General features: G+C 37.5%; 1 protein-coding gene across 1 annotated transcript in view; it reads left to right on the top strand.

Annotated features, from left to right (window-relative positions):
* Positions 1–26,264, top strand: part of RFC3 (replication factor C subunit 3) — a 161,694-nt gene that overhangs the window by 133,824 nt on the left and 1,606 nt on the right. The window lies entirely within an intron of this gene.

Genomic DNA, 26,264 nt, shown 5'->3' with positions numbered 1-26,264 from the left:
TAGTTTAGATACTTCTCTGTGGTACCCTGGGCCTATTTCTAATAGTGTACTTATAAAAATCTATGGTAATTGCTTATTTGTATGTTTATCTAACTCACTAAACTAGACGTTTCTTTTTTTTTTTTAGTCTTAAAATTTTTTATTTATTTATTTATTTTTAGCTGCGTTGGGTCTTCGTTGCTGCGTGTGGGCTTTCTCTAGTTGCGGCGAGCGGGGGCTACTCTTCGTTGCAGTGAGCAGGCTTCTCATTGCGGTGGCCCCCCTTGTTGCGGAGCACAGGCTCTAGGCGTGTGGGCTTCAGTAGTTGTGGCACATGGGCGCAGTAGTTGTGGCTCACAGGCTCTAGAGCATAGGCTCAGTAGTTGTGGCGCATGGGCTTAGTTGCTCCGCAGCATGTGGTATCTTCCCGGACCAGGGCTCGAACCCGTGTCCCCTGCATTGGCAGGCGGATTCTTAACCACTGTGCCACCAGAGAAGTCCTAAACTAGACATTGCTTGAGGGCAGGATCCATGGTCTACTCTACTTATCTCCAGAAACTAAGAGTGGCTGACACATAATAACTGTTTAACAACATTTGTTTGACAAGCCAAATGGTGTCATTTTACTAGCTTTCTAAAGTACATAGAGAGAAACACATGGCCAGAGGTCTAGGTTTCCAGGTGGAAGGAGAAGAGGGTGCCAGATGTCAAAACTGCTAACTCATTTCCAGATGGTCACACTCACAGGGCATTTCAGGGGACAGTAGTGAGGATGCAGACCACAGACACAACAAGAGGGCCATTCAGGAAGGTACAGTCAGAAAGATCATGGCCAGCTAGCAGAGATTTAGAACATAGAGATGAGACAGGGGGCAAAACAGAGTCAGGAACCTTTCATCTCAGTCCTCACAGAATAAGTTTTAGAATAATGAGAATTTGACAGTGAAGAAAAGATGGATTGCTTAGCTGATAATTAAACATGGGCTTTCCCATGAAACCTTTTCCTCTCTAAGAATTTTAGCAGAAAAGAGGGAATGGGATCATCTGACCACACCTGTCTTAGAACTGTTCTCATAGGCAACGGTCCACAGAACAGGCAAGAACGGTGGCTTTGGAGCTCATGGCAAGCCCTCCTGCTGCGTGTACGAGGGGAGTGGAGTGTCTCGTTTGGTGGGAGTGGCAAGTACTTTTGCTGGCGGGTGGCAATTTTCTGGTTTCCTTTGTGAATTAGTCAGAGCTGTGAAGAGAGTTATGCAAGTGGAGGCCTGGTGGATCTGCCACCAAAGGAAAGGAGAAACACAGGCTGTCAATGTCTATCAGTGTATTAGGATCCCAGCTCACCCTTGGTTTAATTCATTTCTTAATCAGAAGCTTTCCCCTGTTTTTCTGTCATTTTCTCTCCTTTTTCTTCTCATTAATGTATTTCTATCCCTCAGCCCTACTCCCCAAGTGAATGGTTTTTGGTTTAGTAGATCTTTAATAATATATAACTACTGTCCTACACTTTCAGAATAAATATTAAGAGCCTGAAAAACATTCATAACTCTCATAGCACTCTTATTCTAGGAATTATCATAAGGAAATAATCAAGGCTTAAAGAACATAAAGATTTATGTTCAGTGATGCTTATTACTATATTATTATAATAGATAAATCTGAGATATTCATGCAATGAAATACTATCCATTCATTAAAATAATATTTTCTAAGAATAGTTAATACCAGAATAGTTTATACCAGATAGTTGTGATTGCTATCATAAATGTCAGAATAAAAGACTGTAAGTTCCAAATAATGTAACATATATATTACATATATACTTGTATATATATATGCATACATATAACAAATATAGTATAACATATATGATAAATGATTTGAGTGAATGAGAAACAATAAAGCATTGAAGTTAGAAGGATTAGGCTTGGAATCACAGAGATTTAGGCTTACCACTTTGTGCTTAAGATCCTGGGAATTTATTGGGCCTCAGGATGTCATTGTAAAATAAGGATAATAGTAACTGTCTTACAGAGTTATTTTGTGGATTTATATGAGAAATCATTTGTCAAATGCCTGGTATAGCCCTACCACACAGGAATTCAATAAATGATACTTTTATAAAAATACATAAAAATCCAAAATGTTACTATATATATATATATATATATATATATATATATATATATGCCAAATCATTAACATGTTATCACTAGGTAATGATATTACACATTTTTCAATTTATTCGCCCTGTATTTTCATTTTTAAAATTACCCATAGTGAATATGTATTTCTTTTATACTAGAATTAAATTATTATATTAAATGAATTAACATAAAGCTTGCAAAACCTAAGGCATTTCTTCAGCAATAAAAAGTTTTGTTTCAGTCTTTGTTTTCTTTTATCTTTGGAGACATGACAAAAAACTCCAGGGGTATTGTCAAAAATATGCTATGATCAAATAGGGATTCTGTGTAACACAATACTTCCTGGCTAAATATGAAGGTTCAAAATGGCCCTTGCCTATTAAGCAAAATCTTAGCTCAGAAAGCAAGTCTGTAGACATTATGTATGTGTTTGTGTTATACTTGTAAAATTTAATTAAAACTACCTAACAGTGAGACAGTGTGGTTTCTGAGAATCATGCTCTACAGCAGGGCCACCAAATTAATTAGGCTTGATGAAGGACTGTGTGAGTAGGAGCCATATCTAGTAACACAGGGCAGGATAAATCTTTCGCTAGTTACGTGCCTGATTAAAAACCTTGAAAAGCCTTACAGAACAGCCTGATTTCATTTAGGGACATTTTCAGTTTGCTTATTGATGTTTCCTCCATCCTCTGTTGCTATCATGGACTTCTGGGTTTAACAGACTTGTATCTGTTCTTCTGCAGTCATTTGTCTCTAAGGAATGACGGTTATTAATGAGGAAACAAGCGTGTTATCACAAACAGCATTGAGATTGAGGAGGGAATTGACAGCAGCTAAAGCAGCTTAAACCTTACCAACAGGAATACCCCTCCCAAACAAAGGCAATTTTGTTTGTCCAATGTGACAAAGGTTATTACTACTTAATTTATATCAGTTACACAAGTAGTAAAAACGAACTCTGAAGCATTTTCTGACATGTGCCCTCCTCCAAGCTATGAAAAGACTTCTCCTTTCTGTCCTCTGCCCTCAACTATCACGCTGGTCTTATCATCATACTCTATTCATTTACAAAATCACTGCAGTCTCTCTAGAATTGTTTGTTCTGCTGCTGGCCTCTCTGTGTTCAAATCAGGTCTTCCTCTGAGGTTCACCTATGTTATATGTTCATAACCTTAGTTACAGTTTATAATTTAGACAATGTGATAACTCAGGAAACATTAACAAGTGGAATGTGTATTAGGAAGGAGGCAATATCATCATGGTTTTCACAGAAGGAGATGATTGTATGCTTAGAGAACTCATGAGAAGTAGAAGAGATACAAAATAATGTTCTAAAATCTAGAACATTTATTTTTAGCAATAATCAATTATAAATTATAATGAAAAAGATATGATTTGCAAGAGTTGTTCTTCTATGAGCCAGATGGATGCAGATTCCATTCAGGTGGGGGAATGACACATTCCCCAAACCCTCCCCTCATTTTGAGCCCTGAGCCTCTAAACCATTCAGGTTTTGTTCAGAGTTTCACAGTGTGGATTTTGAAGAAATTTCCACCAGTTTCTGGCCATGGTTGAAATTCCCAGGGAAATAAACATCATAGCATCTTCCCCATTCTCCTCATCTCCTCCTGAGAAAAAACATTTTCCCCAAATGTTAACTGAACTGGTTACCTCCAGATAGACAATCTTTTACATTCTCACCCCAAAGCAGTTCTAGCTGCTTTGGCCACATCATTATTTGGAAAGTGTGATGTTTTGTTTAGGAGGATTGTAGTGGGTTGAACGGTAGCCTCCCTAAAAGATTTGTTCATGTCCTATTGTCTAGAACATGTGAATGTGACCTTATTTAGACAAATGACCTTTGTAGATGTGATTAAGTTAGGGATCTTGAGATAAGATCATCCTTGATTATACCAGTGGGCCCTAAACCCAATGACAAGTATTCTTGTAAGAGACACACAGAAGAGAGACAGACAAAAGAGGAGGCAGTGTGACCACAAAGACAGAGACAAAAGTGATGTCACCGCAAGCCAAAGAATGCCACCAGAGCTGGAAGAGGCAAGGAACAGAATCTCCCATAGAGCCTCTGGGTTGAGCACAGCCCTGCCGACACCTGGAGTTTGGATTTCTGGCCTCTAGAATTCAGAGGGTAAATTTTGTTCTTTTAAGCCACCTAGTTTGTGGTAATTTGTCACAGCAACCACAGGGAGCTAAAGCAAGCAGACTCTAGAGTTAGCAGACCAGGGTTCCAGTCCTTGACCTGCTATGACCTTGGACAAGTTGATAAACCTCTCTACAATTCTCATCTGTAAAGTGGGGATGATAATACTAGTATATCCCTCAGAGAGCTATTGAAAAATGTCTATACATTATTATTACTGCATCTATATAATTAAAAGGCCAATGAAGGGGGTTTGCCATTGTTAAAAGATAAACTGAGGCCTATTAAAAATGTTGAGTTTATTTAATCAAAAATTGATTTCAGTCTGGCAGCGCCAAACAGGAAGTGGTTAGGAGCGTTCCTCTGACGGGAGTTCTGGGAAAGACTTATATAGGTAAGGTACGGAAGCAGAGAAAGGAAATTATATGTTTGGCTACAGCTTAAAGCCTAGTTGGCTGTGATGTGTTGTCCTTTGCGTTTCAGTTTCATAACCTTGAGGCATTTACAGGCTTAGATTTTGGTTTGCTTATGAAGGCTGTCATGGCATTAAAGCTTCCTTAGTCTAATGGGCTCCTTATTTAATTTAACAGCCTGTAGGAGGGAAGAGTGTCTCTAAACATGTACTGGAGTCACCACCTCTTACCAGACAGAAACTACCTTCAGCATTTAAAAGTCAGCTTTGCTCAGCTTGTACTCAACCCATTTTCAGATATCCTGGAGTCTGTGTTTTACCTAAGATCCCTGGACAGAGCTTTGCAGGCGCTCCTCTTGGCCTACGGCCTCAGTTTGACACACCAAGTGGAGTGACCTCGTTTCATGATGATCTCTTATCATCTGGATGCTCTTTTGTGGTGTTGAATATTTATTTCTCTTGGCCTCATTTTCTCCATTCATTCATAACAGACTATACATTACACTGAAGTGTATACATTACATTGAAGCGTATACATTACATTGAATTGTAAATATTACATTGAAGTGTATCTTTTGTATCCGCTATGGATTTTGGTACATAGTAGGTCTGTGATAAACAACTGGATGAATAATAAATGCCTCTCACAGGCACATAAGGAGGAATCAAGAAGCTGTGAAACACTCTGAGGGCCTCCTCGGAGTGGCCTGTCATTGGCCTGACTTCTCTCTTTTCTCTAGCATGTGAAAGTTTGCATATATTGATACTTTCCATTTTGCTTGGACTATGCTGACTTCTGCTCTTCCTGTAGCTCAGGCTTCAGAGCTGGTCTGAATATCATTTCCTGAGAAAATCCTTCCCTGAATGGTTAAGTCCACCCCCTTATCATATCCACAAAACCCTCTACTTCTCCTTCAAAACACCCATCGCACGGTTTAACTTGTATCTTTCTCAGAAGACAATAAACTCCATGAATCGGGATCAGAAAAGTTTATCCCCACATGGATCCCTACATCTAGCTCATCTGCTGGTCCTTAGTTGTCATGTATTCAATAAATAGATATGCTTACCTATGCCACCATGTAATAAAAATAATATTGTTGCTTTCTCTTCTTTATCTTTGGTATGCTGTTTTTCTCACAAAGATATTTTTTCTACGCACATTAGTCTGTCATGAGTAAAATATCTGACATATTTGTTATGCTTTTATTAAAGGCTTAGGGACTTAATGGACTTAATGGAAAATATTACATTCAGAAATGACCACTCTGAGTTCTCAGTCCTTCTTTTGGATAATCTGTGACCCTGCAGTGTTAACATGAATTCCAGTGACAGCAAAGATACAAGGCCTTAGTTTTCTGATAAACCAATATGCAATTAAATTTGTTTTCCAGGAAAATTTTGTAGGAAGAAGACATTAAGAATGAGCTAAAGTTACCAATTTTATTGGCACAGTGGTGAGATAAATTCAAGAGAAGCAAATAAAATTTCATTCCCTTCAAATACATTAGTAGAATTTCCAATCCTGTATGCTGTGGAGTCCCAGTCCCGTGAGATGATCCATGAAAAAGAGCTTACTGAGCAAGTTAGTTTCAGAAACACTACTATTTATAACCCCCTTTGAAAAGTATAATATGCATTAGCATATTAAATGCTCTGCAGTGTCCTAATGTTAAGAAATCAGCTTAGTCTAAGCCAATGATTCCTAAACTGTTTCAACAAGGAGTTCTCAAACTTATATGACCACAAAGTTTTTAATTTGTTTTTTTCTGACAAGTCATACCTATCGGCATTCTGAGGAAATCAAGTTCTTTGGAACACGCTTTGAGAAACTCTGTAATAGTGTAATAATGATGGGCATAAAAATTTTAAATTATAGGATAAACATATAACAATTGTTACCACACTTGAAGGGTAATTCTGAGTTGGTTATGCCTCCTAAGCAATGTGTAGGGTCAGTACCTTACCTCTAAAGTCACATATTTAATCTTTTCAATTGTGGCCAAAGACCTATCTGACCGCAGAGTAAGTTCACAGAATGAAGAAATGAAGAACAGTCACAGTTTGTCCAAAGCTTAAATTACTTTGTCTTTAGTCATAATTCAAAGTTTTTCTAAGTGCTTTCTATGCATAAATTACTTAATAATCAGTAGAAGGATTAATATCCAACACTGTCAAAAAATGTCCTGAAATTCATAAAACTATTGTGAGGACCAAACCAGCAAAATTAAGAGAGGACACTTTGTAAATTGTAAAGCAATTTCTAAGCATTTTGCCACTGTATTTGGTGCAAACCTTTCCACAAGGAGGATTGTCATCAGTATCCTTAAAATTGCCTCTCATGTTGTCTTGGTAGCTCTGGTTATTAGAGAGAAGAGAGAACAAGGCCCTGAAATTTTATCTTGACAAATTGGGCTGCATGCCAGCTTGTTCATAGGAACTGAAATTTCATCTGAATACTAATGCTGGCATTGTGTTGACTTTACCAAGTCAAGCTTGAATATTCAGGCTTGCAGTTCACCCACTGTACAAATTTTCTTCATTACTGCCATGTCCTCACATTCTAAAAGTCTGCCTTGCAAGAAGTTACACGCATTTGAACACTGTCAACAAATGAGATCTGACAAGTAAACATTTGGCAGCAATGGGATTTGAAATCTGGACTTTGATTGCCTTCGACTCCTGATGATATCATATCCAGATTCCTCATGTGTTATATTAAAAGTGTCCTTCCTACTTGAAAGCCATGGGGAATCAATAAGGAGTGAGAATTTTAACAAGCTGCAGCGCCTCAAAGCTGAAGCAATTAGTTCATGAAGCTTGACATGCCACCTTTCTGAAGGTGAACCTTGGAAACTGTGAGAAACAATGTACTGTGAGAAGGTCTGTTTCACCTGCCATTCTCCTACAGAGACTGGGAGGCTCTCCACCCTTGCTAGTGATTCCTGAAGAGTAGTCTAGATAAACATTTTCACCAACTGGCACTCAGGAAAATCCCAGAATCCTCTTTGATGTGCATAGGACAAAGCCCCGTCATAACACCTGAGTGACCATTTCCAGGGAGTTACAATAAAATCACAGTGCACCGTTTGTTACAGACTTGAGCTGTCATAATATAACTTCCATTTACACAGTAGAAATGGAGGTCTGAGAATGATGTTTTCAAATGGTACAGCATCATAAAAAGGTTCAAATTTGCAGTCAGAAGACTTATCTCTAAGTCCAAATTCTTTCTGTTACTAGCTAGGGACTCTGCTTGTTATTGGTGGTGGTGGTAGAAGATTAAACTTCCCTGGGTCTTAGTTTTTCCCCCAGTAAAATAGGAAAAAATGCCCTGTCTAACCTACTTCACAAAGATATAACAACTGTAGAAAATATATGTGAGCTCACTTTGTGAGTATAAATGGTTGTTAGTTTGAATTCTCTTAGAACCAAATCCTGAGACAAGAATTTGGGGTGCAGTAATTTATTTGGAAGATAATTCCAGGAAATACCAGTAGGGGAAAGGGGAAAGAGGCAGTAGTGGGCTTGGCTTCCAATAAATTATCATTGTGCACAACTGACAATCTCACTTGGGGACTCCAGGAAGCAGTGTAAGACACACACCTCAGAGTTGTCTCACCTGAGGGTTGGTGCTACTGTGTGCATACAGACGAACTCCATTCAGCCATTAAGGAAGGCTGTCCTAGGGGATGGGAGATTTCTTGACACTTCAGCCTGTCACATGCATGAGTTGAGTGGTTTCAGAGGAAATCAAGGAAAGGCCTTAGGCAAAGATATTGGTCCTAGTATTTGAAAGTAGTCTACTGTGCACTTAAATAGAGAGGGCCTGAGTATTGATATATATGCATGCATACACAGTAAGTCCCCTACATACGAACCTTCAGGTTGCGAACTTTCAAAGATGTGAACTTGCACTTGCACGCCCAGTCATGTAAGTTAGTTCACTTGTCTGGCGTACATTGTCATATGTGTGCATCCTCTATAAGTGGTTGTGCTTTTGTGTATTTCACTGTACAGTATAGAGTACAGAAATACAGTATCTATTTCAAACCCAGGATGTCCAGAAGCAAGTGTAAAACCAGTGGTGATGTAGCTGGTACTATTGTACTTTTCAAGGTAATGTACTGTAAGACTAAAAATGTTTTCTTTATTTTTTGTTTGTTTTTCTTATGTATTATTTGTGTGAAAAGTATTATAAACCTATTACAGTACACTACTATATAGCCGATTGTGTTAGTTGGGTACCTAGGCTAATTTTGTTGGACCTAGGAAAAAATTGGACTTAATGAACGCGCTCTCGGAACATAACTCATTTGTATGTAGGGGACTTACTAATATATATATATATATGAAAAAATCCTCATGTACAGCTGAACTCATCTTTGTGATCTTATTCCTCAGAATTTGAGCCACCATCATGAAGTTGATGAAAACATTTCACCTTTGAATTTATATAAAATTATTATTCAAAAAGTACCCATAACCAACTTGTAGTACTGTTCTGCTTATTTTACAATTTAATAGGAATGGTACAAATGGTATACATCATTCTGCAGCTATTAATTTTCATTCAACATTACCTTTGAAATCTATTCACGTTGTAACATTTAGTATTTTCAGTTGTTCTATAGCAAGAATCAGCAAACATTTTCTGTAAAGGGCCAGATAATAAATACTTTAGGTGTTGAAAGTCATATAGTCTATCATAGAAACATTTTAAGTTTTAAAGTAATTAACCATCAATTTGTTTCATGAATTATGTTTTGAGGGTTTTATAATTTATAAGCCTCAAGATGGTGTGAAAATTTTTTCAATATTTTTCCTGATAGGACCATCCCTTCTGGGGCCCATGTTTATGGACAGAGTCCAATTGCAGCTCCACATGTAGCTCAGAGCCCATAGCCTTTACTTCCAGCCCCGTGAAGGCATTGAAATCTATCTGAAATTCATATCCAGCCCTCAAAGTTAAGAAACACATTTAGCTTCAACGCTAGCTCTCCAAGATTAGAGTAACTTTCATTTTTAGCACCTGAAGATCTCCCTTTATTACTATTAAGTTTGGCTATGTATTTTTTGTTATATTTTACTCAGTGTTTTCATCTTTTGTGGATGGGGAGGAAAACTTTCCATTTCTGCTTGGGTCTATCAGATGTTTGCAAAAAATAATCTGTCCGCATTGCTTCTCCAAATGGACACCAGACTCTGTACCTGCAAGATACATGATAAAACTGGTGCCCTGGGAATGTAACTGGCAGTATTAGCTCTACCAAGTGCCATAGTTTGGCCCAGTAAGTCTAAATTGTGAACTTCCTGAGAGCAGGAACCATATGTTATATATAATTTTATCTCTAGCATCTATGACTCAGCAATATAGTATTAGGTACTTGATAAAGGTATACTAAAAGAATAATAAAATAGAAAAATGTTGAAGAGGCTTTATGGGGTCTACATTGCAGAAGGGCACAAGAAATGCAATGATTATTTCTATATTAGATACTAGGAATCAAGTAACTTAACATTATTCATTTAGCACCTATTAGGAGTAAAATCCATCTCAACTTCGAAAGATAATATAGAAAATAGCACAAGTTATTTCTTTTTGACCTGAAAAGGCCATGAATTCCTTGCTGTCTTATAAAAAAAGTAAGGATAACACAAAAGAAACATTGCAGAATGTGTGTGTGTGTGTGTGTGTGTGTGTGTGTGTGTGTATGTGTGTGTGTGCATACGCATGTCATAGACCATAGTAATGGTTAAACTGCAAGTGATACGAGCATTTAGAAAATTGGAAATCTCTATGGAACTGGGAACCAAGAAAGACATCTTAAAGGAGGAGAGATTTGGTCAGATGCTTCCAGAATGGGCGTCATTTGGATAGCTCACTAGAGAGAACATTCCTGGCAGAGGGAACAGTACATGAATAAAGGTCAGCAGATAAAAACAGTACAGTGTGTCATGGGAATGATGTGGGTTTGCCTTCGTTGAAGCCACTGAATATTGCCTTGTCCTCTCTACATTTCTAACTAAAGCTGAGGAGGAGTGTAGGGGGATAATCAAGTATACCCAGCAAGGAATGAGGCCTGGAAAAGCATTTAGGTAGTTCAGTGAGAGATCCTAAGCTGTGCATCTCCTAGGGCATACCACCCAGTGACTGTAAAAGCCAATTGCTGCCTCTCTCTTTTTAGGCTGCATCCCAGTGGAAGAACTCTGGGTGTCTGTGCAGCAGAGTAATCCTGGAATTTGAGATCTGTATTTAGTTCTTCCCCCCACACTGTGTGCTCTGGGGGGGCAGAGATACAGGATTGCCAGCAGCAGTGGGTCCCACCTGTACTGGCTAATAAGAGGGCAGAGGCTGAAAACATGTGCAGAGAGGTCTTTGCTCAAGGCCTGCTGAGTTTGCACCCTGGCTGCAGAAATTACCCTGGCAGCAAAGCCAGCTTCAAACTTTGATTCAGGGGAAGCCGTGAAAGTGCCTAGAAAATAAGTGAGCACACAATACTCTTGATTTCCTTTTTAATTTACTTTACTTAAGGCAAAAAGTTGTGTAAGAAAGCATAGTGTTTCCCACTTGCTCTTCTCCAACCTTATTTAGGTCGTGTGTGGACGCTGCGCCAGACCTCCCTGTGGCTCACTTCCCATGAGCAGTCACAACTAAGGGGCTCGGGGCTGTTCCCCTGCTGCTAAAAACAACTTTATTCCCTTCTCTGATCTCTATCCCGTCTTCAGGATGAAATGATAGTCACTGAATTGTTATTTTTGTCCCAAATAAATGATTCTTAGCTGACAGTATTTGCTAAACTCACAAAATAAAAAAGTAATGACCAACCCAAATAATTGGGTTGAACAATTGTGAGAACAATTCCCCACATTTTAAGAATGAAGAAAAGCTATGCAGTGTCATTTGGTGGAAAACTATACCAAATACTTGAATTAGAATATGGATTTTAAAGTGAAAAGGGCACAGACCAATTAAAAATGGGAAAAAAGATCTGGACATCACACCAAAGAAGATATACAGGTGCCAAATCAACATAAGAAAAAATGCTCAAATGCATTTGTTATTAGGATATTGCAAATTAAAACAACAATGAGATATCACTACACACCTATTAGAATGGCTAAGATCCAAAAATATGACAATACTGATTGTTGGCAACGATGCAAAACAACAGGAACTCTCATTCATTACTGGTGGGAATGCAAAATGGTACCGGCACTTTCGAACATATTTTGGCAGTTTCTTACAAAGCTAAACATAGTCTTGCCATACAACATAGCAATCATGCTCTTAGGTATTTACTCAACTGATTTAAAAACTTAAATACCTGCATATGAATGTTTATAGCAGCTTTATTCATAATCACGCAGAACTGGAAGTAACCAAGATGTCCTTCAAAGGCGAATGGATAAGCATCCATACAAGAGAAACTATTCAGCAGTACAAAAGAATGAGCTTCCGAGCTACGAAAAGCCGTGGGCGAGTCTTAAACGAATAATTGCTCAGTGAAAGATGCTGCTCTGAAAAGTCTACGTGTATGATTCCAATTATATGACCAAAGTAAAATGTCAACTCTATGTCAAAGGACACCGGAACCAACTAAAAGAGCTCCCAATAGTCAATTATAAAGCAATTTGAGCCACAAAATGAAGTAGTATTGGATTATAACACAAAATAGAAAATACCACAAATCCATAGTGGTATACATAAATAATTGAATAAAATAAATGAGAGAGAAGAGACAAATATCTTACACAGAATAATTCCAAATAATTTATATAGGTATTTTGCCCTTAACAAGATGGAACATAATTCCTGATTCCTTAAGTGTGGGCTGCCCATCAGCTTCCTTCCAAAGAAGACAGTGTGGAAAGGGAGGAAACAGAGAAACTTTATAGTGGAGAAACCTGACCAACACTACCTTGGCCAGGTGGTCAAGGTCAACATCAACAGGGATAAATCATGTTGACTGTATGATGTGATGAGAATGGCACTTTACCTCTGTGGGTCTTTCTTCCCCAAACCTGTAATTCTAGTCTAATAATGAGGAAAACATTAGACTAATCCCAACTGAATTACATTCTACAAAATACCTGACCAATACCCCTCAAAACTGTCAAGGTCATCAGAAACAAGGAAAGTCTGAGAAACTGTCACAAGCAAGAGAAGCCTAAGGAGACATGATGATGAAATGTAATGTAGTGTTCTGGGTTGGATCTTGGAACAGAAAAAAGACATTAGGAAAAAACTGAGGAAGTCTGAATAGAGTACAGACTTCAATAATAGTGTATCAATCTTGGTTCATTGATTGCGGTGTATGTACCATACTAATGTAAGATGTTAATAATAGGGGGAATTGTGTGTGGGGCACGTGAGAACCCTGTGTATTAGCCTTCTAATTTGAGTGTAAATCTAAAAACTATTCTATGATAAAAAGTTTATGAAAAAATGAAAAGCATCTCATAAATATTTCTACTTTGAAAGATACTGTTTTATACCAAAGTTTATTAGATGTTGAAATATCAACATATTTTCCACAAAAGATTATGCACTTCAGGGATCTGACAGAAATTTACTATAAATTTTATTTTTTAATATATTTTAATCAGGAATAAAACCAACACGCATTTAAAAATGTATCATATAGAAAATTTTAACACTGGAACCAACCAGTTTGCTATCCTGTGATCCTAAGTTCATTCATTGTTGTGCAGTCCTCAGGATAAACCTCTGGCCACCTCTGTATAACTAGGGTATTGTGATAATGCAAGGTAAGTTGTTTTAAAAGAACAAGTACCTTTATTTTTATGAGTTCTTTTTTTCTTTTAATTTTTATTAGAGTTTAGTTGCTTTACAGTGGTGTGTTAGTTTCTGCTGTACAGCAAAGTGAATCAGCTATATGTATACATATATCCCTCCTTTTTGGATTTCCTTCCCATTTAGGTACCACAGAGCATTGAGTAGAGTTCCTTGTGCTCTGTAGTAGGTTCTCATTAGTTACCTATTTTACACATGGTAGTGTATATACGTCAATCCCAATCTCCCAATTTATCCCACCCCCCTTTCCCCACTTGGTTAAAAAAAAAAAAAAAAAAAGAACAAGTACCATTTGTTACCACTTATCTGTGTGAATATGGACATTCTCTAAGCTGAATAAGCAAAAGCCACGACAGACATTAGGTGCAGACTCATCTTCAACTTGCTAACACAACCCCAGGTTTGAATGGCTATGTTTATTGAAACAACTTCATTAAGTGACTTTAAAAAAAATACAGTACAAAAATACATCCTGTAAATTAAACGTTACAAAATACATATTTATTAATAAAATATCACTGTATAGAATATTGGGATACTCTTTTTTTATACTGTGTTGAATCCTACTTGTTATTTAACTTTAAGAGGTTTCTGTTGATTTTTTTCTTTTGAAGAACCTTGAAAGCTATTTTACTATAACAAAACTTAGTTTCTAAGGTAGCCTAGAATTGATATACCAGGCAATCCATTTATGACCCTTGTCACAAATTACTATTTTCATTCAAAATTCTCCTAAATTCAGAATTAACATTTGTATGTATCACAAAAGAAAGAGGTATGAAATTTAACAAACAAGATAGCGTAGACTCCCAAACTAACTAATAGTAAACAATTTTTTTTTTTTTTCTGATAGGAAAGGGATAAGGATAGGAAAAAGCACAGTGTAATGTCTTGGGGGGTTATTTTTCATATCTGAGTATCATACAAATCACTGTGAGCCTCAATTGGCACATCTCTAAATAGATATGGTAACACTTGACCTCCCTGAAAGACTAGGGACAGGGACCAGAAAAGCCTCAGAGAGCTCTCATAGTTCTAAGATGAAAAACATTTTAGGCTTTTGCCTGATTTTCCAAGTGATCAAGTATAAACAACTGTGTTGGTTTCATATATTCTCATTTAACATGTTGTTTCTGTTTTTCCAATTTCTAATTTTTCATCCATTGCTTCTCTTCACTATCCTTTACTCTTTTCAGCAACACTGAATGCTGTAAGTTGAGCATTCAAGTAGCATTCATGTAGTCCTCTGGGTCCACATTTTGTTTGAAGGTCAGATATGATTTTTGAACTGTGTATTATTTGAGAATTATTCTTTCCCTCTCTATCTCCATGATATAACTATTTCTTAGATTTCTCTCATGTCTTTGGGGCTACCCTTTCTCTGGATCATGCCTTAACAGTAGAAGCTCCCTAGGGCCACCTAATTTTCTAACCCTCCTACTTTTCACACTCTTTTGGGTGACATAATTAACCCCTGGGGCTTCAACTATTGCATAGTATGAATGCTTCCAGAAACTTATATTTTCAGTCAGGATTTCTCTAGTGGACTCCAAGTCTTATATTCAAGTGTCAACTGAACTCTTTCACTTAGCTGTCTTATAGGTACTCCAAATTCATCGTGTCTAAAGCTGAACACATCACTCCCACCCCACTTCTCAACCTATTATCATATTCCCCACTTTAGCAAATGGAACCATCATTAACTCAGTTGCCCAAACCAGAAACTTAGCAGTATTTTATTTTATTTTTTATTTTTTTGTTTGCATTCAATGTGATATTTTTTCATTGAAGTATAGTTGATTTACAATATTATATTAGTTTCAGGTGTACAACATAGTGATTCAATTTTTTATAGATTATACTCCATTTAAAGTTATTACAAAATAATGCCTATATTTCCCTGTGCTGTACAGTATATTCTTGTTTTTCATAGTAGATAAAAAGCATAGTAGTTTGTATTGTATCTCTTAATCCCATACCCCTGTCTTGCCCTTCCCCCTCCCCTCTTCCCACTGGTAACCACTAATTTGTTCTCTGTATCTGTGAGTCTGATTCTGTTTAGTTACATACATTCGTTTTATTTTTTTTAGATTCCACGTATAAATGATAACACACAGTATTTGTCTTTGACTTATTTCACTAAGCATAATACTCTATAGATCCATCCATGTTGTCTCAAAAGGCAGAATTTCATTCTTTTTATGGCTGAGTAATATTCCATTGCATATACATACCACATCTTCTTTAGTCATCATCTGTTGATGGACATGTAGGTTGCTTCCATGTCTTGGCTGTTGTAAATAATGCTGCTATGAACATCGGGGTGCATGTATGTCTTTGAATTAGTGTTTTTGTTTTCTTTGGATATATACATCCAGGAGTGGTATTGCTGCATCATATGGCAGTTCTATTTTTTTAGAATTAATTAGCCTAATCCTGTAAACTTCCTATGACATCTCTTTTTCTGTTCCTGCTTCTCCATTTCCCATTAAAGTCACCAGAGCTGTCGTATAAACTCTTACTATTCTTGCCTAGATCTTTTAACTAGCCTCTGTTTCCAGTCTAGTCTCCCGTCAATCCATCTTTCTCTGATATGAATGGAATTTTTAAAAATATAAGTCATTTTATGCTTAACCTCCTTCAGTAGGAGGTTGTAGAGTAAAGTCATGCTTCTATCTTAGTACATACAATTATCACCACATTTCTACGTGCTGCATCTATCAAGACTCCACCACCCCCCTGGGCTTTTGAGACATTCTCTTTCTGTCTGAGATTCCTCTGTTCTTCCATTCTTCCTCACCAAGCCTTTCTTAACCATCCACATCTTATTTATTTATCCCTGCTCTATAATACCATAGCATTTTCTGCATACCTCTATCATAGCTTTTACCAAGGTAAAATAAAATCACCCATGCACTTATTTCAACCTTCATTAGACTTGAGGTCAGGAAGGTATCTTATTTGACTTTATAGTCTAATTACTTAGCTCAGTGCCTGATATATAGTCAGCATTTAAAAATCTTTGCTGATTGGATGACACAAATGGGCACCTTATTCCTTTAAAACATATCACATGTGATACGTTTTATCACCTCTACTTAGCTACTTCAGCAAGTCTTGATTTTCTTTTTCTATAGGGAATCATTTTCAATGAGAGAGTTTTTATTCAGTCAGCAAACCAATAATAGTGAAAGGAAAAAGAAATAAATTCACACTGCAGCCAATAGAGAGGTTGATATTATAGGTGGTCATTAATATAATTTCTTAGCCAATTTCCAGAATTTTAATCAAATTGTATAAGTAGAGGCAAAGGAAAAGGGTGATTTTGCCCTCTGTATTAAAGCTGTACAAGGATAAAGGGCCCAGGTTCAGAACAGGCCAACAAACAGCAGCTGTCTGGGAGTAATGAAAGGTGGAAAGAGGTCAAAATCTGGGAGAAGACACTATCAAACTCTTAGAGGAAAACATAGGCAGAACACTCTATGACATAAATCACAGCAAGATCCTTTTTGACCCAGCTCCTAGAGAAATGGAAATAAAAACAAAAATAAACAAATGGGACCTAATGAAACTTAAAAGCTTTTGCACAGCAAAGGAAACCATAAACAAGACCAAAAGACAACCCTCAGAATGGGAGAAAATATTTGCAAATGAAGCAACTGACAAAGGATTAATCTCCAAGATTTACAAGGAGCTCATGCAGCTCAATAACAAAAAAACAAACAACCCAATCCAAAAATGGGCAGAAGACCTAAATAGACATTTCTCCAAAGAAGATATACAGATTGCCAACAGACACATGAAAGAATGCTCAACATCATTAATCATTAGAGAAATGCAAATCAAAACTACAATGAGGTATCATCTCACACCGGTCAGAATGGCCATCATCAAAAAATCTAGAAACAATAAATGCTGGAGAGGGTGTGGAGGAAAGGGAACACTCTTGCACTGTTGGTGGGAATGTAAATTGATACAGCCACTATGGAGAACAGTATGGAGGTTCCTTAAAAAACTACAAATAGAACTACCATATGACCCAGCAGTCCCACTACTGGGCATATACCCTGAGAAAACCATAATTCAAAAAGAGTCATGTACCAAAATGTTCATTGCAGCTCTATTTACAATAGCCAGGACATGGAAGCAACCTAAATGTCCATCGACAGATGAATGGATAAAGAAGATGTGGCACATATATACAATGGAATATTACTCAGCCATAAAAAGAAATGAAATGGAGGTATTTGTAATGAGGTGGATGGAGTTAGAGTCTGTCATACAGAGTGAAGTAAGTCAGAAAGAGCAAAACAAATACAGTATGCTAACACATATATACGGAATCTAAGGGAAAAAAAAAAAAAAGGCCATGAAGAACCTAGTGGCAAGTCGGGAATAAAGACACAGACCTACTAGAGAATGGACTTGAGGATATGGGGAGGGGGAGGGGTGAGATGTGACAGGGTGAGAGAGTGTCATGGACATATATACACTGCCAAATGTAAAATAGATAGCTAGTGGGAAGCAGCCGCATAGCACAGGGAGATCAGCTCGGTGCTTTGTGACCACCTAGAGGGGTGGGATGGGGAGGGTGGGAGGGAGGGAGATGCAAGAGGGAAGAGATATGGGAACATATTGTATATGTATAACTGATTCACTTTGTTATAAAGCAGAAGCTAACACACCATTGTAAGGCAATTATACTCCAATAAAGATGTTTAAAAAAAAAAAAAAAAGCTGGTTCTAAAATTTACATGGAAATGCAAATTACCTAGAAGAATTAAAGCATTCCTGAAAAAGAAGTACAAAGTTGGAAGTCTTATGCTATCAGATTTCAAACTATTATAAAGCTACAGTTACCAGGACAGTATGATAACAGAATACAGAAATAAATCAACACTTTATGGTCAGTTGGATTTTGAGAAGAAAATTCAATGGGGGAAAGAATTCTTTTGAACAAGTTAATCTATACATAGAATGCAATTCTAGTCAAAACACAAATGGAATTTAATAAGCTGGTTCTAAACAGACAAGGACAAATAGTAAGAATTTTTTCTACCAGATAGCAAGAACATTTTAAAGCATTAATAATTGATATAAGTAGTTTGATTTGTGTAGGAAGAGAAAATCAATTGAAAAGATAGAGAATTTTGACATTAAAATTATATGTTTTTGATCAAATCAGTAAACAAAAGATAGTTTGGGGACAATTATCTCTCCGCTTGGGGGAAAAAATTGATTCCTAACTCATACTACACATAAAAATATATTCAATAAATAGATTAATGTAAATGAAAAACAAGCTAAGAATTAACTCACAAATATATATCTAATAAGCTCTTACAAATACATAAGAAAATGTCCAAAGACTTATCATAAAATGAGCAAATGTTATAACCAGGCAGCTGACGGGAGAAATAGACAATAAATGAAATAGGCTCATCCTACTCCCTTTAATTACAGGAGTGAAAATTAAAATAGAGGTTAAGATATCAATTTTTCATCAAATTTGCAAAAGTTAGACTAAGAAACTGATAATATCTGTTGTTAATGAGAATGTAGGAGAACAATTCACTCACACATTGCTCTTAGAAGAAAAACTGGTACAGCTTTTTTGGAAAGAAATCTGGGCCTTCTGAATGACATACACTTCTAACCGAATGGTTTTAATTCTGAGCATCTCAGAAAAAACATTTACAAATGTGCAAAAACAAACTATATATGTAAAGGTGTCCATTCAAACCTTGTACAGTTTGTACAGTGGTATGCAAGCATGTTTATCAAAGGAGGATATTGTATTTCATAGTATACATTAATTAGAACTACATTTTATTTACATGAAAAATAATGCTCAAATCATAAGAATTTGAACATTTTCTAAGAATGTTCAACCTGCTGCAAAAAGACTAAACTTTACAACCCTTGTAAATCTAACAGCAGCAACCAACTGCTTGATCTTTACCTCAGGTGTAGGATTAGCCCTTTAGTAAACTGGATTGGACTGAAATGAAGAAGGGAACTTGGCTCTGGATGTCCGTATTTGTATAAGTAAAGTAGAGGCAGCCTCCCAGTTCAGTTTCACAAGGGATCTGTGTTGTCAACCAGTATGATTGAATTGTGTCCCCTCAAAAAAGATATGCAGGAGTCCAAACTCCCAGTACCTCAGAAGGTGACCTAATTTTGAGATAGGGTCATTACAGAGTTATCAATTTAAAATGAGGTCACTAAGGTGGGCTCTAATTCAGTATGACTGGAGTCCTTATAAAAAGGGAAATTGGGATACAGACAGGCACACATAGAGGAAAGACAATGTAAAGAGACAGGGAGAAGAGGGCCATCTGCAAGCCAAACAGAGAGGCCTGGAACACATTTTCCCTCATAGCCCTCAGAAGAAACCAACTCTGCCAACACCTAGACCTCAGACTCCCAGCCTCCAGAACTGTGAGACATTTCTCTTGTTTAAGCCACCCAGTGTGTGATACTGTTACGGCACCTCTAGTAAACTCATAAATTACCTTTGTCAAGTGTTGTGCTTCTGTGATGTCTTATATTTGGTTTGCATTTTTCTTTTGCCTGTATATTTAGTTACTTTGGAAAAATTCACCATTTCACTTATGCCAAGTGATAAGGGAACAAAAAATTGTGCAGGCATAAAGCAGGATAGCCAGGGGGATCAGAGGGAATAGAGCGAGAGAGAGTAAGCAAGACAACATGATCTTTATGGCGCTATTTGTTCTAAAATGTTGTGACTTTGTTATTACACGCCCTGGTTTTATTGATGTTCTGAACTGCCTGGACACTACGTCCCAAAAATATTCCCCACCTTAATTTTAGTTTCCCCCAAAGCAATTCTAAGACAAGGACTTGGTGTGAGTCATTTATTTAGGAAGTGGTCAAAGGAAGCACAGGAAAGGAAATGGAAAACAGAAAGGAAAGAGAAATTGAGAAGGAAGGAGCACCACTAAAAGTTGTTACTTAGTGTGTTACCTCTGTGGGCACCTGAGGCGCTATTCCACCGGGGAACCCTGAGGAATGGGGTAGATACGCCTCAGAGTTGTCCCCCTGATGGATTGGGAAGCTGGGGTATTTATCCACCCAGTCCTGTCTATCATTGTCTGAAAATTGCCCCCGGGGGCATAAAATGTATAGCATGTTGCAACCACTTTGGTCCTGGTTTGCGTTCAAACTTCTATAGAGCTGGGAAAGCCCACCGGCAGAGAAACAGAAGGATGTGGGTGCGTGAGCTGGGCAGTTGGTTGTCAGCAGGTGAGATACTGTCCAACCCAACAAAATGAACTTAGAGGTCAGTCAGTACGATGTGGAGGGGAGCATCAAATCAATAGCATCTTCTACATTACCCAGGAAATCTGGATTAATGAAAGATTATGGCAGTAACATGAAAATGGATGTAGGCATATGAGATCTTCAGAGGCAGTTTGGGTGCACATGGCTTCAAGGGATTCTTGCTCAGAATTGAGAATAAGGAACCAAAACCAAAACCAAACACAACAATAACAACAGGTGTTTGAGAGTGGAGTCTAGTCCACATGTAAAACAATATTAAAAGGAAGAACTAATATCCCCAAAAATAAAAAAAAAATGAAAGATACTATACTCTTAGGTAATGAGTGAACTTGTAAATAAACCAAATTCTTATTTCCAAGTGATTAGAGTGTTTGGAAGGTATATGCAGTGATTCATTTGATGCATTTCAATAATGAGTAATGGTGAAGACCTAGGCTGGATTTTTGGAAAAGAAAGTTGACTAAAACTATGTATACTCAAGAAACTCACAATCTGTGGACCAGGGTGGAGTTGATTATACAAGTAACCATACTATTTATGATGTATGTTGGGTATGGACAGAGGGCTCAGGCAGAAGAGAGAGATTCTTTTCCTGGATGTCAGGACATTAAATAGAATAAATGAAGGAGCTTTCCCTGGCCTCTGAGTTTGGCCCTAAATGCTGATTAGGGGTTTCCAAGCTGGACAACAGTAGGGTGGGGTAGGGTTGGCTATTCAAGGAACAGCAGCCAGATAAACAAATGAAAACAAGCATAAAAGGACCTGGTAGTTCAAGGTGGCTACGATTTAGGAATTTTGAGTTTATCCCTAGGCAATGGGGAACTATGAGGTTTTTGACAAGGAGAAGGATATTTTAGATTTGTAATACTGGAAAATCTACTCTGGCAGCAGTGGAACTTGACTTTGAATGAGGAGATGCAAATAGGGATACTATTCATGTGACTATTGCACAAATGCAGGTGTGTTAAGATCCTGAACTACAGTAGTGATCAGTAAGCATCACTGAGTTTGAGGATGAAAAATTTCAATTGATGAAACTCAGTGCCTATAAATATTGATACTTAGAACTGAAGGAGAGAGACATTGAGGATTCCTCCCAGACTTCTGATTAGGTGTGTGAGAGAGCCAACTGCTGAAATAGAGAAATAGGCTGGCTGGGTTGTTGGTGGTGATGATAAGTTCAGGTTTGGGCTTATTGAGTCAGACGTGTAGAAATACAACCCATCACTAAGCATGAAGGCCTTTCACCTCTTATCTATGAAAGCAAAAAAAAAAAAAAAGTTGTGATGGATTTGAAGAAAATTATCAACAGTTTTAGTGCTTTAGAGGGAAGTCCTATGACCATTAGAACAGATAAAATATATTCTAGGTTAAACCCTATGAAATTGCTAATATTTGGCTGTTTTTGATCTGCATAAAATGGAAGTTTCATATGGTCCATCAAATAGTTTGCTGGCTTTGGAAAGAACCGTATAGGGGATCTTCCTTAGATTTCATTAAGGAAATAAAGATTATTGTTAAGTGTTGAAAACAATCTTCCAAGGGAAATAAAACTGGTGACAGAAAATTTATCAAGCCAAAATATCTACTTTTTATTACTTAACTTTCATGTCTCATAGGACAGGTCAATGATGCCCAGGTAAGCCAGTAGAGAGCTCTGACCTGGGAGGTGAGTGGTAGTGATGGGGGGTTCTTATTAGGACTCTACTTCCAAGAACTCTGCTGGAGAAACTGGATTGTATCCTCCTCCTTTCTCTCCGGTCCCCACACCAGTGTTCTACAGCATTTCCCACATGGAGCAGCATCTCTTGGAATTTTAAAGAAAGATCTAAGGACTCCTGAAAATATCATTTATCTTTCATGTAAATTAAACTGAAGAATTCTACTTTGTAAGCCAAAGGGAAGAGTAAAACATTTTTGGACTTTTCAAGTACAAGGAAAAACATACATGGAGAAACGATATTTTCCTTGGTGACTGATGCCAGGAACATTTTGTTTTGATAAGTTCAATTCTGCCATCATTATATTACAGTCAAAATAGAGTTTTTGACTGAATTATACATTTCTCTTCTAAGTTGCTCCTGCTCTCTGGAACTAAGATGCTTCCAGTTCAAAATTATTTCTGCCTTTCAGATTTATACTGACATTAGTATAAACCAAATGAAGAAAAATGAAAATATATTCATGTAGCTGTTTCTGCATATCACCTTTAATCTTCCATGTACTTTAAAATATGTGCTTTTCAGAGAGGAAGATAGAGAGAGATCTATTTTTGCTTTATGTGAGTATAAAAGTAATTTGTTACCATGGCGATATTTTTTTATCCTGTATTTTCCAAACACAGCCTTTGTTTCAGGTTTTGGGTAAACAGTCGCTCTCTCTGTCCTCCACTTACAGTACCATGCTCCACTGACCACTTCAGGTCAAACACAAGCTAGTCTACAAGATCAAGTACCACATTTGACAGAAATTTTCATTTTTTGGTGCTTGTATCAATATGAGCTTCCTGACAGAGTCAGGAAGAGGGCATTTCCAATTCTGAGACCCTAAAGTTTAGTCTTCCAATTTCCATGTCTTTTTTTTTTTTTTTTGAAAAAGAACCACTGCCTATTTTAACCCTATTCGATCCAAAATCCAACTCAGTCAACATTCACCTAGCATTACATTCACCAGGCTACCAACCTGCAGTGGCTGTTTTTCTATTAATTCTGTTTGTAAAATGTTAGGAGCTGGCAACTTTTCTGTTGTTTTGTACACAAGCAAACAGAAATCAGAGGCCTAATTATTTTCAACTTAAGGAAAGTGCAGTAGAAGAACTAAGGTAAATAGAACTGGAGGGTCAATCTATAGGCTCAAAGGAATTGAATAAATCAACAATTTTAAAAAATTGCTTTAAAGACCAGGCAGTTTAGGGAAGATAAAGAGAGGTGAGATCAGAGAACCATTTTTAGCCTAAGTTCTGAATATATATTGCCTGTATGGTGGTGGTAGGAGGTGGGAGAGGGGGACTTGAAGGGGAAATAGAAGAGAAGTATGCAAGGAGGAAAGGCAGCAGCAGACATAGGAAGTTGTGCAATAGATGAGCAATTATAGTTCTAATATATGTTAAAACAACAAACCAATATTATTGGTCAAAGTGTAAAATCCCCAAAGTCAAGTGTCACATAAATTTGTCAACATAGCCTGCTTTGGGATGGGATAGAAGGCATGAATACATAAGAATAGATCATTTATATATAAGGTAAATGCTTTTTGAACATCTACCTGAGCAAGGCATCAGGTTAGCCTCGAAGGAGATAAACAGAAGAGTAAGATAAAGACTGAATAAACTGAAAGAGGCAATTTTATGTAAACACATAGAAAGTAGCAAATTATACAAAAGCCCCACGAGCTGTATAGATAGATCAGCTTTACTGCAGTTTGGAGGTAGTGGAGTTTCCTTTCACTGTGGGGGGATCACAGAGCAAGATTAGAACTAGCTTTTGAAGAGCAGGCTGAATGTAGAGAGATGCAAAGAAGAGGAAAAGGAACCCCTCTTCTCTGGGTACTGACCAATGGAGCACATACATAAAGGAGATTGCTGATGGGATGGGAGGTTGGATTGGACACCATGTCTCAGAGTCAAGACTGAAAACAGGCTTCATACTCTCTACTCTGAATCTCGACACTAATACCCACAGAGATCGCACTGGGCCTGAAATACAGACTCAAAACCTCCATACCCAACCAGCTAGATAAATGAGAACCTCAAGATTGCTGTAAATATCCATTTGGAGACAGAAAATAAAGTGGAGTAGTTACCTCAAGTGAAGAGGTAGTTTATGTTTGACAAAATGCAGAAACTGAAAAAGGAAACATGGAATCTTCCCTGGCTTTTGGCACCAGCAGCATGATCACCAAAAAAGATAGTTCAATGGATGCCAATTTCTAACAAAATTCACCACTGTCCTTTCTTTTGTGAGGTGTATGGGCATCAGAGATGCTGTGTTTTACCTTAAATATTCTCCTAGATGGAAAGCAGAGATTTTGGCTATTGTCCTTAACAGGTAGGAGTAGAAACAAAAGAAAAAGAGAGCAGATATTCCTTCCCTACCCTCAAGCCTGCCAAAAGCCAAGCACTATGGCAGGTTCTTTCCATGTACCACATAACTGACTCTCCATAATAACCGAATGATGTAGGTATAGTTGGCTCCATTATACAGATAAATAAACTGAGACTCAGGGATTAATGTAAAGAAACTTGCCCCAAGTCAAATAACAAATAAATGGGCAGACCCAAGATTTGAATCCATATTCATAACTCCAAAGCCCATATTCTAAGCACACATACAAATTACAGTAGTCCAGCTGAAGCTAGGCAACATGTCGGAAACTGTGGGAGGCTAATCTGCAAAGAATCATAGCAAGGGTAAGAACTTAAATTTATTTTCAGGCAATCCAGAGCTTCTGGAACATTTCCTTTGAGCAAGGGAGTTGCACAACATGGCATACTTTAACTGATTTGGGGTAAAATTCAGCCTAGAATGTATATGATAATGTGAAAATAAGCCATTTGGTATTTAAAAATTCAGTTGCTTAAAACAAAGGTCATTTATTACTGCTTACGCATCTGTAGGTTGGCAGGGAGGTGGCTGATCCAGGCTTGGCTTGGCTGGATGGTTCTGCTTCAGACTGAGGCTGCTGGACAGCTCTGCTTCTTACTGTACATCTGTGGGCTGGGGTGGGATGGCTCTGCTCCATGTGTTTCTCATCCTCCTTGAACCAGTGGTTTAGGCAAGAAATGTTCTTCTCATTATGATGTGTGTGGCTCAAGACAGCGAGCAGAAACCCCCGGGCCTCTTAAGGTACTGGATCAGATCTGGCTCTCACACTGTCACTTACACTTCAGTCTATTGGACAAAGCCCATCACTCAGCTAAACTCAAAGCCAAGGGGCAGGGAAATACAGTCCACCCTTTTCCTGGGAGAAGATTAAAGGTCACATGGTAAAGGGTACGAATTTAAGGAGGGTTGAAGAGCTGGACTAATAATGAAGTCATCTCCATCCTCATCATCATTATGAATCACCACCGTATAAGCACCGAGTAGGTCCTGAATTTACAGCTTCTATTAGAGAGATTGTTACTTTTAGTTAAACCCAATGTTAATAGAACGAGAATAGTAAAATCTAATTCTCTGCACTCGGGCTTTGATTTCATATCCTTTTCTGTAAAACATAAGGTTTGGCAAACTCTGTGGTCCCTTCTAACTCCATGATTCTAGGTTTCTATTATTCTCCCTCATCCTATTGCTTTAAGTTATAAACAAATACATAATCAAATGAAATTTCTGCTCTAATGTATATTCTATAACAAATTAACAGAGAAACACTTAGGAAAATTTTCAGTACTGTAAATTTCAAGAATTCCAAAGGTATGCTAAAATTCCATTTTGATTAGAAAAA

This window comes from Balaenoptera physalus, assembly GCF_965194825.1.
Source record: "Balaenoptera physalus genome assembly, chromosome: 18".
In the NCBI taxonomy this organism is placed as follows: domain Eukaryota; kingdom Metazoa; phylum Chordata; class Mammalia; order Artiodactyla; family Balaenopteridae; genus Balaenoptera; species Balaenoptera physalus.
Note: the sequence above shows the minus strand (reverse complement) of the source record. Positions and strands in the feature narration are given on the sequence as shown.